We start from the raw sequence: 11543 nt of genomic DNA, 5'->3' as shown, positions 1-11543 counted from the left end.
TTGCCACTCAGGGCCTGCCTGGTGATACTTTCTGCAGTGTCTAGCTTCACAGGGTCTCCAGTAGAAACCTGGCCTGGGCTCCTAGTGGTGATGTGGAAGCATCAGGATCCCATTACTTCCACTGTCACAGGTTCTAGTCTACCAGGTACTCACTCTAACCACAAGACCCATTTCCTCTAAGCCAGGTAAAGCAGAATTGAAATAGTGTATGGGAAAATCCACAGAGGGCCTGATCCAATTGCAGTAAATGAAAAGACTCCTATTGGCTGCAACTGGAATTGGATCCAGCTGAGAACCAGAATCAACATCTTTCATTTGGAAGAATCCTACTCATCTCCAAGCTGCGGGACAACTTTCAGATGACTATGCAGAACATGTACAGGGCAGGTAGGGGTTTCCACAGGTATTTTAAATTAAATTAAGCTGGTGGAGTAAGGAATTGCTAAATACAGTACATAGGTTTATATTGTAGATATTAGAAATGGTGATTTAGTCCATCCTTCCACCTATGCACAGTGTTTTGCTAATATATATTTACTAATGCTTTGTCCTATCTGACTTTAGTTGTCCCAAGTGATAAAGTTTGCATTGCTTCCTTTGGGAGACTATTTCACAGCCTAATCAATTTCATGTTCAGAATGTTTTTCCTAGTATTCAATCTAAATTTGTTCTCGGTTCTATCTCGGTACTCCTAGTTATACCTCGTGCATGACTCTGCTAATTTCTTCTCCCTCTTTTTTTACATCCTTCAGATATTTGCAGTCTGTTATTATGTCTCCCTACCGCACACTTAATCGTCACAGCCAAAGCTACTCATGGAGTATTTAGCTCTTTTAATCTTGCCTCATTATTCACCTCTGGACCCCTAAACTTTTTGTTGTTGTTGTTGCTCTTCTCTAAACTCCCTCCAATTTCTTAATATCTTTCTGGTATTGATGGACCCAGACCTGAACACAATATGCCAGGTATGGTCACAGCAGAGTTGCACAAAGGAAAGACTATTATATCCTAGCTCTTTTACATGATACTTTAGCCCTAATTTTCCTTATTTAGCTGCTCTATCACACTGCAAACTCATATCTAGTATGTCCATCATCACCTCTAGGTTTCCTTCAGCATTGCTACTCGCCGTGCTTTCTCCCTCTGACTGAATGTATTTCTGAACATTTCCCCCCAAATATATTATTCCAAGTTGAATAATATTTTACTTTTTCTGTCCGTGTTTCCAATCTCTCTTGGTGCTTTTCTATTGTTTCTTTCTCTGTGCTAGTGTTCACAGTGCCTAATTTACTGCCATCAGCACATTTCATTAACAAATGCTCTCTCCCACCAGTCTTTCACTGTTGCACTGCAGTACAATTTGACTGTTTCAGAACTATTTTATATATATCACGCCATCCCTCCGCCATTTCTTTCTTTCTGTCTGTCCTATATAGATTGTAATCATCTGTACTGACATTCCAATTATAGGAAGTATCTCACCAGGTTACATTTATGTCCACTAAATCACAATCTCCATTAGGAGCAAACTATTTTTCTTGGAGAAATCCACTCGCAATCTACATGTCATTCCATATGTTGTGAGAAGATTTGCTCCCATTTTCCTAGGACTTTGGCTATGAATCCAGTGTGTGTGTGTGTAAGGTGGGAGTCCCTGGTGGTTCTTTCAAATACACTGTACAGTTTTCCCTCGAGACCATTCTATTTTCTGTACTGTGAAACTGCATCGTGTGGCAGGGGGAAAAAACACCATGAAGTTTCAGCCAATATTCAACATTGTCATCTAGTTAATTATGGAGTGAATGGAGGGAGCTCTGTATCACAGAATGAAAGTCTCTTGTTTACATCAGGATTGAAGAGTGCCTCGACTTAGATCTATCATAGACACGATGATCACAGGAACCTGCTCCGAGTCAAATTCAGCTAATTATATCACCAGAATTTTTTTGAAAAAGGGAAAGAAAAAAGGGTTGGGGGTGAGAAGTGTGGCTACACAGGGACCATATATTCCATAACTCTTAGAGAGACATTTAACGGTCTACTTCCTGGCCTCATTAAATGAACAATGTCAGAGCTTTAAAAAAAAGCCCTTTGCGATGCTTGCATTTGTCTGATAATATATGTCACAACAAGTATATATAAAAAAAAAAACAAAAGAGCATAGAAAATATACTATGTGATTGAACCCCAAAGGAAAGAGCTAGAACATTTCTTCTTTCACCCTTTACTCTGAAGCCTTGCAATAATTAGCCAAAGTAAAATGAATATTAGCTTATGCTTAACTGCCTTTCCAGCATGTTACCCTGCATTGACCCAGTAGTGCTAAACCAATTATTTTTTGAACTTTATGGCTTTAAATAATCTTCTGCTCTAAAACTCCCTCTACCCCTCAGCTACTTAACCGCAGCCCGACTGCCCTAAATCCTTTTCTTATACTTTGTAGCTTTTTAAGCAAGCCCCCTCTTTAAGTAGACATAATCCCTTCTCTGTAGAAAACATGAAAGACCTTGAACAAATCAAGATTTCTCCATGGAGAATTCAGTTAATCCTGTGCTTAGCTCCTAACAATGAAATCCATCTCTCCACCAAGCACCCCATTACTAGGACTAATGCCTGACTTGAATAACAAGCAAATTATTGTGCTTTAATTGTAGCGCTGCTCTGTCACATGGAGAACTTGAGAGAGGAATGTGACTAGGCTCTTCCAGGAAAGACAGGTCACGCCTTTTCGTTGTTGTTAAGGTTGCTATGATTTAAAAACAGACTAAATTAACTATGAATATGGACTGTGCATGCTTCAGATAGATGAAGCAGCAACAGTACATCTCTGCAGTTCATGTTATTTTAGGATGATTATTATAAGACATTACCTTTTTTTTACATTGCCTTTTATATGTTGCCAAATTTATATTCTGGGCATTGGGGAAGGGGCATAGTTACACACTTAAAATTAGTGGGGCCATCATCCATTTGGGCACAGACAAGCATGTAAGTGTAAACATGGTTCACAAAGTAGCCCACAAAGGCAGGTACATGATTGGTACTCCCCAGAAAAGTGCTCAAAACAGCATGCGTTAGTTAATGTTAGGATGGACTCAGCAGGACCAAACAGTCTCAGGGAGAAGGTCCAAGTGCTGCTATAAAAGCTGTGCAAAACATGGCAGAAAGGGAAAAGAGGTTTATAAAGAAGCCATCAGTTGCTAGGCGGCCATATACCAGAGAACCAACACATGAGGTTCTGACCTTTAGGTAGTGGCAATAACATATTGGGACCCCTGGGTAGATGAGTCTGGGTGGATCTGTTATCCATGCACTATTTATTTTTCATGAACTGGAGATAGCAAGAACACACTTGACATGGGCATTGGGATAGATACGTTAGATGACATTACACTTCTTCCTTCTTGTTGTTGCTCATGCTCCTCTTGGTCCTGGCAGTCTGACATGCAGCTGAAAGTTGCATGTGCATGGCATTATGGGAAATATTGCTGTGGGCATTATTCTGTGCAATTTATGAGCATTTTTAATGGATGGTGCATGGTTTACACTTTTCCCAGCTTGCACTGGTTGGGACACTGGTGTGCATCAAATTTCAACATCAGAAGTAGATGCAGAAATGTTGAGAGGAATAGCTATGTGAGTAATGGGTGGACTCTGACCTGAAAATACCTCTCTTGATTGATTTGTTCAAGCAACGTCATGCTATCTCTGATCCAGTCCCTTGATCAACTGCATCTGGGTGATCAAAGTATTGTATGGTCATTCTGCTGATTCATTAGTCAGATTTCTGAAGCTCCATTGGGTGACCCAATATGTTGTGATACTGCAGCTGGTTCCCCCAGCCCATTTGGATTAAGAAGAGAAAGTTTATTAAGAGAGGTGTGAATGGAGGGGTTGGAACAACTAAAGGGAGGATCTTTCAGACAGTTTGGCAGCATAGTTAATCATCGTGGAAGTAATAGCCTGAAACTGGCAGTGCGACACAATAATATTTCCATGCGTGGTAAAGGCATGCAGGTGCTGTAACTGTAGGCAGCTGGGGAGAGAATGCAAGGTGCCCCTCATACTGTGATGAAAAATAAGGATGAAATCCTTTTTATTCAGGCTTTGTTTGTTGTCCAGGGTAGAGTACCTAGGATACATTTCTATTCCCTTGTCCACCCTTTGCTTTGCTAACCAATAATTTCCTCTGCTTATAACACCGGTTAGCTGCTGATGCTGTAGTCATGTTTCTAGATCCTGAAAAATAGTATTAGGAGGTGGGAGCGGGGAGACAAGCAGCAGCATTACATAGATTTAATGTGACATTAGGCAAATATTGAACAAGATTTTAATTACAGAGGTTATGGCAAATTCTTCTGCTCTGGTAGATGTCAAAAATCCTCCTATTTTTAGTAACCTGAATGCAAGGACCTCATTGCCTATTCTTTCCATCTCTGGCTGCATGCAAAGAGCATACTAGTTGAGAGAATTAACGGGTTGTAGTTTTACGAGAGTTCCACTAGATGATGGTATAAATCTTCATAATGAGCAAGCCCAAAATGGGCAGTTTAAACAGGAGTCCAGGAGAAGCAAAAGGGCACATAACCTTAGGCACGGACATCCCAAGCCTAAAACTTCCCTCATGTCATTAGAATGATACTACAGAGAATTATACTGGTTGTGCATATGTAAGCAACATTCAGTAACATTATAAACTATTACAAAATTACTCAGGGAAAATGAACCAAGCAGCTGATTTACTTGATTTAAAATCAAGTAACAATTTGCTTAATTTATTTTGCAAATTAGAATGGGCTAACATCAATTCATTTTTTAAACTGATACTATAAATGAGAGTAATTGTGTAATTAGTAGTGAATTAATTACAGGGTAACACAGCCATTTACATGAAACTGAATTGAAAAATTGAAACTGGGTCTTATGTTCCTCAGGCTGGGAGGTGCTGTGAATGCAAAAGCCTCAGCTTTCCCGGCAGAAAGGGACAGTGAAGCGCATCCTGTATCACTGTGTAGCAATTTCTATGGCTGATTCAAGGATGGTACTGAAGAACTACAAAGGGAGTCCCATGGAGACTTTCTTAGCCAGCAGGGAAGTTGTTCTGGGATATCAGTTAGGAGGTAAGGGCATGTGGGGGAAATGATCTCCTGTAGAAAACCCCTGGGGGAGAAAAAAAACCCACACCTTAGAATGTATCGTTAATGTCGAGTTTTCTTGTCTTCCTAACTCCCATAGGATACATTAAAGGATATGTCACTTTTTGCTATTTATTTATTTGTATTATGGTAGTCTCTAGAGGCCCAGCCCATTGTGCTAGGCCCTGGACAAACCTATAACAGAGATGGCCCCTTACAGTCTAAATATCTCTTTGTGTTATTTATTGGGTTTTACACTTTTACACCCATGAGGCAGCAGGTAGCACATCACAAACCTTGGGAAAATGTGAACAACGACAATATAGGTAAATGATGAATGTTTATAAGGACGGGAGGGATGTAAGAATGAGGAATAGTAATTTATGCATTCAAAGCCAAATTCTAGGCCCATTGAATTACAAAATTCACATTGATTTCTATGGGATGAGACTTTAGCCCTTCTACAGTAACATGTTATTCAAATTTGACTTTTCCTCAGATCAATTGCTCGTTCAATTTTGATTTATACTAGTTGCATTAAGAAAGTGCTAATGAACTTTGCAGTTATGCTCTATACATCGGAGAAGCTTGGAAAACATGAACTGGGCCTCACGAAACAGCCAGGCAACTATTATTATATAAATGTTGTAAGGAAGTGAATAAGGCAGAATATGACTTGCTCATGGTCACAGAACAGGTGAGTGATTGAACTGGCAACAAAACTCATGAGTCCTGATTTACAAGTTTGTGGTCTAACCACTAGAAAGAAAATTCACTGTGCTCAAAAACTCCTCTAAATCCCATAGAATAGTATAGCAAGTAATACCTTGTTTCAAAAATAAAAGGGAAATGCAGAGTTTCCTATAATGTAAGATCTGAAATGTCCACCCCAGACAAAGTCCAGATATGTATTGCTGTCTAAATGTAAGGTTATATTACAGGAGTAATCTGAATGGGAATATATCGGTTATTGGACACATCTAAGAAGTAGTAAATATAGGTTTGTTGCAAATCAGAGAGGTTTTTTATGCAGAGAATTTCCAGTCAAGTATCCTTTTTGGCAGCAGCTGGGAGAAAAGGGCCATGTTTAGCAAAGGTACAAAAACTCTGTATACCACACTTCATCTGCTAAATCTTCCATTTCAGCTGAAGGCACTTGTGATAACAATTTCTTGACTGTTGCTTTTACCAGGAATTGTGCATAGATGCAATGCAATAGTCTCAATCCATCCCCTCCTGGGCATGTTCATAAAATCTGTGATTCTGTAAGCCCTTGTGCAATGTGCATAGGGAGTGAAAGGTTATGTGTGAGCAAAGGCGATGAGGAAGCACAAATAAAATCAAGCACTAGGCTTGGCCCCTTCTTTCTGAGCCCAAGTAAGTCAAACTCATATTGTGCCTACTCTCTGAAACGCAAGAAAAGCAGAGCAAAAAGGATCAGGCTGGTGGAGAACAGGGGTGTCTAAGGAGACATAGATTTAATCCCTATCACTGCCGCCCTAATGAGGTATTGAGCTATGCACTGCTGTCTTTGGCCTTATTCTGCTACTAGGCAGGAGTAATTTGGTCACCACAACTACAGTGCTCTCATTAGCGCAGGATCATGTTCCTTTGTACTCACTGACCTGCTCAGCACTTTTTATTTTGCACTTCTGTGCTTAGCACTGTGCATCTGTGCTGTGCAGGATCGAGCCCAAAGCGTATGTGTGTGAATGCAGGGGAGAGGATTGTTAATTTGACCTCAGTGAATATAAAACCAGAACTGAAAGCTTTTCACACATCTTTCGCTGGCTAATGGACCTTCATTTTCCTCTCCCCCAACACCAATCATCTTTCTAATATTTCCACAAAGGGCACATTATGATAATTTCTGTGGTTTTCCCATCTCCCATTTACTGTAGGATAGTAAAATCAGTGCCAGGAGTTTGCTGTGTATAGGGTTTTAATGCTTAGTAGTTCATAGATTTTTTTTTTTTTTTACAGGCCCTGGCAGTGGCTAAAATAAAGAGAGGAAATCTCACAACTTGACATCTGAAATGTTCCCAGGCTTCAAAGAAGATTCAGCTGGTCAGGCAGCTTCATTTCAATAACTCAGAAAGAAGGTGTTAGGAAACCAGGGAGTGAATGAGTTCCCATCAGGGACAAAACAGTGGAGAGCATGAAAGAGGAGCAATCCCTTCTGGTAGCCCTGGGTTTGAAGTGTCATGGATTTGGAGTGCTAGAAGGGACAGTGTGAACTTTAGACTGAGCCAACTCTGAAATATTAAAGCAACAGTTGGGGTTGAGAGATGATAAGGAACAAACTGCTGAGGATGTTGCTGATGGCTTTTTCTTCTTTTTTCTTTTTCTTTTCTTTTGGTAGATTCATTTATCACTTACAAATCAGCTAAGAGAAGAGGTTTTCATTGTCTCTACTTGATGAGAAGGACAGCAGCTCCCTTCTGGGTGGAAAGGAATCGTGTTTGAACCTCAGGTCCTTGAAAGAATTTGACAGTTCAGCACGGGATGGGAGTCAGCCTGGCTTGTCGCGCACACTAGTGAGCAGTGCAGCTAATCCTCCGCCTTGTGGGGACAGCTATTACTACCTATACTACATGTGTGTCTGAAAGCACAAGCATGACAAAGGATGATGCAAAGAGAGGCAAAATGTCGGCTCTCTCATTGTTACCTTTTGCAGGGCAAGACAGGTCTGTTTTCATATACCGGAGAAATATATGTTAGAGTGCTCAGTGTCTAATTCTCATGCTTGTTATTACAAATATTTAATATAGTATTACAGTATTGTGATGCTCGACAACTATGCGGCTTATTGATTCCAGTGTGAGAGAATCTCACAATTATGGTATGAATTCTACAAAATAAACTATATGGAGTTTATTACCATAGGTTAAATACACTGAGTTAAACATTTTTCCCCTCAAGAATGGACCTATAGAACACCACACTGGGGGACTCTTTCATAAAAACGAGAAATGCGTTAGGAACAAAAAAGGGAATCATAGAAAAATATGTAGTGGGGGAAAAAATAAAAGATAATTAAACCAAACTTAGAGGAGTGTGAAAATTTCAAGACCAGGAAAATACTGTCAAGGGAATCAGAAGCAAACTGGGACATTCACAACATCACTCTGTTATATAGCAAAACATAAATGATGATAACTTTTGAGAGCTTGAGAGCAGTTGATTATGTCAGTTTTGTAATTTTCTCTCATAGTTGGGTTTTCTGTACATGTGCCTTTTACTGGTGCTAATGCAGTTAACCCCTTTATACTAAAACTGATTAGAACTCCAGATGTATTTTCTCAGATTCACTCAGTAGCTCAAGGTCATCTGAAAATTAGGGATTTGGGATTTATAAATATCTCTGATGAAACTGCACATGTTTACAATAGAAGGTTAAGACATCAAACCCCAGAAGGGATTCAGTCCTTTAGAATGACATGTGGCTCCGAGAACAGCTTGAATTTCTTTCCAGTAACAACTGAGGGATTTAACTACAGTATCTTTTCTAACATTTTGTATAGCCACACATTGCTTTATATCCTTGCATTTCCTTCCTCCTGTACATTTCTCGTTTCTTCCTCTAAGCTACAAGAATTGCAGCAGATCTGAAATTTGAGTATGTATACTTGATATAAATGTGTATTGTACATTGGGAATAATAAGGACTAACTTTTTATAGACCTCTCGCATTAAAAGTCACCTTCAAAAACACTACTCTCCTCTGCTTATAATCAAATGACACCTCATAACCACCTAACCATTTTTAATATCCCCTAGACTCCATTGTATTATGCCAAGGCTCAGACACTGTCTAGCTAGTCAGGGAAAAAAGTATACCATCATATTTAAAAGCAGTTATTGGGACAGGTTTTACAGGCAGTGGGCTAAGACAATTCAGAAACAATTGCTTATGTGATAGTTTGAGGATTTGTCCCTGTCAAACAGTTAATATTGCTTTAATACATGAAGTAGGCTGTATAAGACGGCAATAATGAAAAATGTCAGGAAAGACAATATCAATTGTTATTCAACATCCACATCAAAGATTACTTTTTTGTCAGTAGCTTTCAGAAAATGTATTTTCCATCAGATCTGATTGCGTTCCTCTTTGAAGTGCTCCATCCTCCCGGTAGATTTAATGTGACATCTAGGCACTTTTTAGTCCCTGGGCCTCTGAGGCGATTCAGAGAGGCACAACAAGCCATCACAGGTTTATCCTCAAAGGCCGACACTGTCTGTCTGATTTATTGTAACTTTAAGAATCATCTCCAGCAAAGCATGAGCCTTCCTACCCATCCGCAGCTTCAGACTTTTATCAATTCATTTGTATGCAGCCTGTACTTTCTGGAACTGAGAGCCCTATAGCCACTCATGGAAAATGCATTACCTGCTACTAATCCTTTTTATCTTTAAAGTCTGTATTTTTTATGTATAAGTCATTTTGGGTTATCATAAAATATACATAATTCTCGCCCCAAAAAAGACAAAATGAAAAGAGAATATATAATAAGTTATGAGCTTGTGGTGTCCTTATCACCAAGGATTCTAAATAAACAGCTCTCTTTATGTAAACACAGAGGGATATGGAGCTCTGATTACTTTCAATAGGAAATAGGAATGCTTCCATTTTTTGTTCCTCATTTCAAAGTGAAATAGTGAAATGAATCATTCTAAACATATTTTTGGGAGCACTTTTGTTTTCCACTTCATTGGTTTGGGGGCCTGACAGTTGTAGGGTTAAGTTGCCTGTCAAACTTCTTCTATCATATATTACAAAGCTCTGGAAGCATCTTAAAGTTTCACATTCAGTCAATGTTTTGCTTCCAAATCTGTGATCAACTTTAAGTTAATAGCATCTCTTTTTGTGTTCACAGGGGATTATTCAAAGCATCTGCATGGCAGGTGGTATAAAAGAATGATACAACTGGGAAAATGATACACGTCTTCACAAGGTTTCCAGTACCATTACAAGTCTGAAATCTGCTTGCCACAAATATTCTGCATTCTTTGCTTTCAATTTGCTGTTTTTGTGAATATTCCGTTCAATAACCTCACTTGATGACTCTTTCAAATATTCATAATTTTAGATGCAATGTTAATCCTGCGTGGAACCCATTGAATATTAAACTTTAACTTTATCTGTTCATTTCAGCCTTGTATCTCCCTGTGTGCCATAAATCTTAGTTTAAGATTTTGAAAAATAGGAGCCTAAAGTTAGGCACATAAATCTATATTTAGGAACCTATATACAAAAAAAATGGTCTGGTTTCCAGTAGTGCTGAGTCAATGCATCTCCAATTGACTTCAATGGAAATTTTGGGTGTTCAGTGGATGTCCCTCTATATCCCTGATTTATAGAGGAGCTGAGTCTCTTACAGTTCTTGGGTGAGGTCCCTGTCTCCTTAGCTCAAGCTGTAGATACCTTTGCTCTGATGATCACATGGTTCAATCCCTACCATCAGTCAGTATCAGGCGACTTTTATTTAGCTTCCTAACTTTGTGCGCCAAGTATGATAATTTTGATCTTGTGCCTCTTTCTCCTCTCATGCAGATATAAATATGAACATTATATGTTAACAAAAAGAAAAGGAGTACTAGTGGCACCTTAGAGACTAACCAATTTATTTGAGCATAAGCTTTCGAGAGCTACAGCTCACTTCATCAGATGCATTCAGTGGAAAATACAGTGAGGAGATTTATATACACACAGAACATGAAAAAATGGGTGTTATCGTTCACACTGTAAGGAGAGTGATCACTTAAGATAAGCTATTACCAGCAGGAGAGCCGGGGGGTGGGGGGAAATGGGGAAGAAAACCTTTTGTAGTGATAAGGTGGGCCATTTCCAGCAGTTAACAGGAACGTCTGAGGAATGGTGGGGGGTGGGGGAAATAAACATGGGGAAATAGTTTTACTTTGTGTAATGACCCATCCACTCCCAGTCTCTCTTCAAGCCTACGTTAATTGTATCCAGTTTGCAAATTAATTCCAATTCAGCAATCTCTCATTGGAATCTGTTTTTGAAGTCTTTTTGTTGTAATATTGCAACCTTTTGGTCTGTAATCGAGTGACCAGAGAGATTGAAGTGTTCTCTGGCTGGTTTATGAATGTTATAATTCTTGACATCTGATTTGTGTCCATTTATTCTTTTACGTAGAGACTGTCCAGTTTGACCAATGTACATGGCAGAGGGGCATTGCTGGCACATGATGGCATATATCACATTGGTGGATGTGCAGGTGAATGAGCCTCTGATAGTGTGGCTGATGTGATTAGGCCCTATGATGGTGTCCCCTGAATAGATATGTGGACACAGTTGGCAATGGGCTTTGTTGCAACTACAGCTACAACTACAATAGCAACCTGCTGAAGTGAAGAAACAGATTGACAGAGCCAGAAGAGTTC

The 11543-nt window shown here is 39.4% G+C and overlaps 1 long non-coding RNA gene across 2 annotated transcripts; it reads left to right on the top strand.

Annotated features, from left to right (window-relative positions):
* The first annotated feature begins 564 nt into the window (after positions 1 to 564).
* LOC140911642 (uncharacterized) lies at positions 565 to 10692 on the top strand. Of its 2 annotated transcripts, XR_012159064.2 has the most exons (4): positions 565 to 5120; positions 5635 to 5832; positions 7119 to 7822; positions 10013 to 10692. It is a non-coding gene; the product is annotated as an uncharacterized LOC140911642 (long non-coding RNA). The 2 variants fall into 2 exon arrangements; XR_012159063.2 differs by having other exon boundaries at positions 5635 to 7822.
* The last annotated feature ends 851 nt before the right edge of the window (positions 10693 to 11543 follow it).

The sequence above is a fragment of the Lepidochelys kempii genome, chromosome 5 (assembly GCF_965140285.1).
Source record: "Lepidochelys kempii isolate rLepKem1 chromosome 5, rLepKem1.hap1, whole genome shotgun sequence".
Classification (NCBI taxonomy): domain Eukaryota; kingdom Metazoa; phylum Chordata; order Testudines; family Cheloniidae; genus Lepidochelys; species Lepidochelys kempii.
The sequence above is the reverse complement of the archived record's forward strand: the minus strand, read 5'-3'. Positions and strand labels throughout refer to the sequence as shown.